The following is a 5,265-nucleotide window of genomic DNA, read 5'->3' as shown; positions in this document are numbered from 1 at the left end:
CGGCTAGTCTTTCCAACATTTGATCAATAAATGGCAAAGGAAAGTGATCTTTCCTTGTCGCAGCATTCAACTTTCTATAGTCTATACAGACCCTCCATCCCGTTTGGGTCCTAGTTGGGATAAGTTCGTTTGCATCATTTTGGACCACTGTTACCCCAGATTTCTTGGGTACTACTTGAACTGGGCTTACCCAAGAGCTATCAGAAATAGGATAAATTATTCCACTATCTAGGAGTTTCAGAATCTCCTTTTTAACTACATCCTTCATAACTGGATTAAGCCTTCTTTGGGCTTCTCTTGTTGGTTTAGCCTCTTCCTCTAAGTATATTCTATGTTGAACTATAGAAGGGCTTATTCCTTTGATATCTGCTATGGTCCAACCTATTGCCTCTTGATTTGCTTTTAGAACTGACAATAACTCCTCCTCTTGCTTGGGATCTAGGTCTGATGCAATAATTACAGGCAAAGTTTCTTTGGGTCCTAGATATGCATACTTGAGATGTTCTGGGAGGGGCTTCAGTTCTAAAATGGGTGCTTCCTCTATCGATGGTTTAGGTGATGAGTTCACCATCTCAATGATTGGTTCAGTAGGAAGTGTCGATTCCTGATTAATCTGATTTTCTTTAAGTATTTCATTGACATCCTCAGACTCATGGATTAACCAGGGGTTAGACTCTAGGTCGACTTCATCATCACTAATGTCAATGGATTCATAAATACCATCTTGGACTACATTGACATCAGCATGAGAAGAGGATTCCTGTTCTAAGTTAAAAACATTAAGCTCAATGGTCATATTCCCAAAGGATAACTTCATCAGACCATTTCGACAATTGATTTCAGCATTGGCCGTAGCTAAGAATGGTCTTCCTAAAATGACAGGTATATGTCCTTTAGGATTCGCAACTGGCTCAGTCTCTAAAACAATAAAATCTATAGGGAAAATAAAATTTTCAACCTTTATCAGAACATCCTCGACCATTCCCTTAGGGATCCTGAGAGATCTATCGGCTAACTGTAATGTGATCCCAGTAGGTTGAAGTTTTTCTAATCCTAGTTGTTCATACACCGAATATGGAAGGATATTCACACTAGCTCCTAGATCTAGCAAGGCCTTTTTTATATTGGTTTCTCCAATAACACAAGAAATTGTTGGAGCTCCAGGGTCCTTATATTTAATTGGCACATGGCTAGATAGGTATGAACTGACACTTGCAGCCAAAAATGCTTTCTTTGGTACATTAGTGGTCCTTTTTCTAGTGCAAAGATCTTTTAAAAATTTGGCATAAGTTGGAACCTGATGGATTATATCTAAAAGAGGAATATTAACTTGGACTTGTTTAAATACCTCTAAAATTTTGTCTAAATATTCAGATTTATTGGATTTCAGTCTGTTTGGAAAAGGAGCTCTAGGACTTTTAAGTACTGGACTAGGTGAATTTTCAGTTTCTGGTGCTTGAGGTTGAAAGGTAGTAGTTTTAGAAGGTGACTCGACAGATGAGTCATCTATATCATCAAGTGCAACTACCTTATTGTCTATTTGTTTTCCTGATCTTAAGGTATGAATGGCATTTATACCATTAACTTGGTTTCCTTGTTGGGGTCGTGGACCATTTTGGTTCCTAGGATTTGGCTCATGTTGGCTAGGTAACCTACCATGTTCTCGTTCACTAATGGTCGAAGCCAGCTGACTTACTTGCATTTCCAGACGGGCTATAGCTTGGGTGTTATTATTTATGAGTTGACCCGTAGTTTGCATAAAGCTGGTATGTGTTTTCATCATGGCTTCTAGGCTTTTCTCTAAAGAGGTAATTTTTTTGTCATTATCATGGAAGCCTGGCGGGTTGTTCATCACTGGGTTGGACCTTAGATTTTGCTGATTGAAATTTGGATTACCTACATTAGGATTCTGGGACCATGAGAAATTCGGGTGATTCCTCCAACCTGGGTTATATGTGGGTGCATAAGGATTGTTCAATGGTCCTTGATAGGTGGCATTCACCTGTGCACACTCATTCGAGTAGGAACATTCTTCTAAGACATGGTCTGGTGCATTGCACCCTTTACACATGGGTGCAGATATTTGATTTACATTGGCTGGTCTCTGTAATTCTAAGGCTTCCAATCTACGTGTTAAGGTTGCAATCTTGGCCTCTGATGCTAGGGTTGGTTGAATTTGATGCATTCCTCCTCTTGAAGGTGTAGCTTTATCAGGTTCCCTAGTTGTTTCCCACTGTAAATTTTTCTCGGCTAGGTCTTCTAAGAATTGCCAAGCTTCAGTAGTTTCTTTGTCTATAAATTGGCCTTGGCACATGGACTCTAGCATGGTTCTTGAGTTTGAATCTAACCCCTCATAGATGATCTGGCACAGTCTCCAAGTTTCTATTCCATGGTGTGGGCATTGGGTCAAAAGATTCTTGAAACGATCAAAGTACTTCCAAAATGATTCACCAGCTAGTTGGTAAAATTGATTTATTTCATTCCTAATCCTAGCTGTTTTATGATGGGGAAAATATTTTTTTAAAAATGTTCTCACAAAGCCCTCCCAGGTAGTGACAGAATAGTTTGGCAGACTATAAAGCCACTTCTTAGCATTGTCCTTAAGGGCAAAGTTGATTAATCTAAGTTTGACCTCATCCTCTGTTAATTGCAGTTTCATGGTTGCACATACCTCCTCAAATTCTCTAATAAATATATAAGCATCCTCTAATCCTGTGAATTTTGGAAGCATATTTATGATTTGAGGTTTGATTTCAAAATTGTTAGCTGTCGGTTGTGGCAACCTGATACAAGATGGTTGGATGGAGCCAACTGGATAACACAAATCCTTAAGGGTCATGGGTTGGATTGGTTCAGCCATTGGAACAACAGGAATTGACTCAATCCTAACTAGACGACCCGACACTCTTCTCCACACACGAGGTGTACGGTTCTCGATGTTTATATAATTTTTTTTTTAATAAAATTTTTATGTATAAGGAAAAGAAAGAAAAGAGAAAAAGTTCTAAAGAGAAGATCCTAAGGAGTCCTAAATCTAAAGAAAAGTAACCAAATTAATTTAAATTTTAAATTTTTTTTTTTTTTTTTTAAACAAGTGAATCAATAAATTAAACTCAATCTATCCTAGGGTTAACCTAAATCTAGACAGCTCCAACTGTTCCAAGATGACCCTTCAAACCTTCCAAGTGGAGATTGATCAACTAGTTAGCCAGGTAAGTATAAGAGGTGGGAGGTTCACTCATCGTTGCCTTTCTAGACACCAAACGAGTTGGCCAGGCTAGCAACTGAACCAATTTAACAAACCACCCTCAGGGACTTGCCTAGACACCAACTAATCAAACAACTCAAACTTGGTAGAACTCTTAGGGTTCCTTGTCCTATTGAGCTCGAATTCCTTAAGGTTGACGTCTAATTGATTTTAAGATTAAAAGTCTAGGTAATGCAATATGATGGAGATGGTTTTTGGGCTAAGGAAGGGTAATGAAATCCCCACCTTATCTTGTTAATGGGTTGATGCCCTTAGATTAATTATGAAAATGCAAATACAAATAAACAAGATGACCAAGAATGTAAAAGATTTTAATTTAGAATTTTTTTTTTATTTTGATATTTTACTTCATGATTATGAAATGTCTTTTGTTTTGTTTTATATTTTTTTTTTTTGTGATTAAGTAAATTCAAATGATTAGGTCTAAAAGCAAAAGTAATTAACTAAAAATAATAAAAAAGAAATTAGAAGCGTACCTGAGTTTTCCAGCAATCACCAACTAAATATAGAAACCTAAAGAAAAAAAAAAGAGAGTTATAACGCACGAAGAACAAATATTTGAAAATAATTTAAAACGCCAAATCCCCGGCAGCGGCGCCAAAAACTTGATGTTCAAATCTTAAAATTTGTAAATAAAACCGCAAGCGCACGGTGTGCAGAGTAGCACGACCAGCGAGTACGGGTCGATCCCACAGAGACTTGGTTTTAAAAATGATTTTCAAATCTATGCTCAAGTGAGCTTTAACAAAAATCGAAAGTCGAAAGTTGTTTGCTAAAGACAATAAGACTAAGGATCTAGGATTTTTGAATCCACTAGATCTAGATTAGGGAATTCTACCTAAAATTTTTCTTATTGATCCTAACGACTACTCCTCTTGTCTTTCCCAAGCATAGATTATGAAGGGACTAAGGCCCAACGATAACCCATCAAGATTCTTTACAGGGGAGTAGTAACTAGGATCCCTTAGGGTTTTCTCCTCCTATGCACTGAATCAAGCATGAACTATGAAGGGACTCTGACCCAACTGTAGTTCATCAAAAATTCTTGGCAAAAGAGGAAGAAAAAGAAACCCTAAGAAAAAGAAAGAACCCTATGTAAAATCTCTACTCATGATCTAGCTTCATCGCAAACCCTAGAAGGGATGCTTAGCTAGACATGATCTAAATCTACTTGCAAAATTTAAATACAGAAAAATAAACTATCCTAATTTCATAAATTAAACTATCTTAATAAATTTAAACTGCATAATTTAAACTAACCTAATTGCATAAAATTAAATTGCATAAATTAAACTATCCTAATTGCAAGAAAAATAAATTGCATAATGTAAAGAGATGAAATTGCATAAAAATAAGATTTTATATATAAAAAAATTTATTACAAAAATCTCAAAGCTCGAGGCTTGAAAAGAAAGCTAAAAAAAACCCCACTATCTAGGGTTACAAGCTTGATCAGAAGGAAGAATACATAAAACAAGGGCCTTTGGGGGCTTTTTATAGGCATTTGGGGGTTATAAGGTTTTCAAAACTTCCGATGTGGGACTAAGAGGTTTTAGAGGATTTATGGTGCGCCGATGGGTCCATGGTCCATGCGCCTGTTGCTGTGGACTGGGCGGCTAACCAGATCACCAAATCAGTTGATTTTTGACCAATTTTGATCTGATTTGACTCGGGTTTGACCCAATTGAGTCTTCTTTCTTCATTCTTCAATTCCTGGGTCAATTTAACTCCATTTTGCATAAAATTTGCGCCGTTGGAATCCTCTTTCCTTGTTCTTTCATTGATGATCTCTTCTTCTGCAAAATATAATAACAAGTATCAATTTCTTAATAAAGTTAGATAATTTAGATATTAATTGATACTTTTTATGTCAATTTGTGACATAAATCATCGGTACTATTATATATATATATATATTTTTTTTTTTTGCTGCTTTCCCTTTCTCTTATTCTATTTTTGAGCCATGTCGATATTCTTTTATTGCAGACATGGACACA

The 5,265-nt window shown here is 36.4% G+C and overlaps 1 non-coding gene across 1 annotated transcript; it reads left to right on the top strand.

Annotated features, from left to right (window-relative positions):
* The first annotated feature begins 2,384 nt into the window (after positions 1-2,384).
* On the top strand, positions 2,385-2,491 carry LOC140853857 (small nucleolar RNA R71). The gene has a single exon (XR_012137000.1). It is a non-coding gene; the product is annotated as a small nucleolar RNA R71 (small nucleolar RNA).
* The last annotated feature ends 2,774 nt before the right edge of the window (positions 2,492-5,265 follow it).

The sequence above is a fragment of the Elaeis guineensis genome, chromosome 14 (genome assembly GCF_000442705.2).
Source record: "Elaeis guineensis isolate ETL-2024a chromosome 14, EG11, whole genome shotgun sequence".
NCBI classification, from domain to species: domain Eukaryota; kingdom Viridiplantae; phylum Streptophyta; class Magnoliopsida; order Arecales; family Arecaceae; genus Elaeis; species Elaeis guineensis.
Note: the sequence above shows the minus strand (reverse complement) of the source record. Positions and strands in the feature narration are given on the sequence as shown.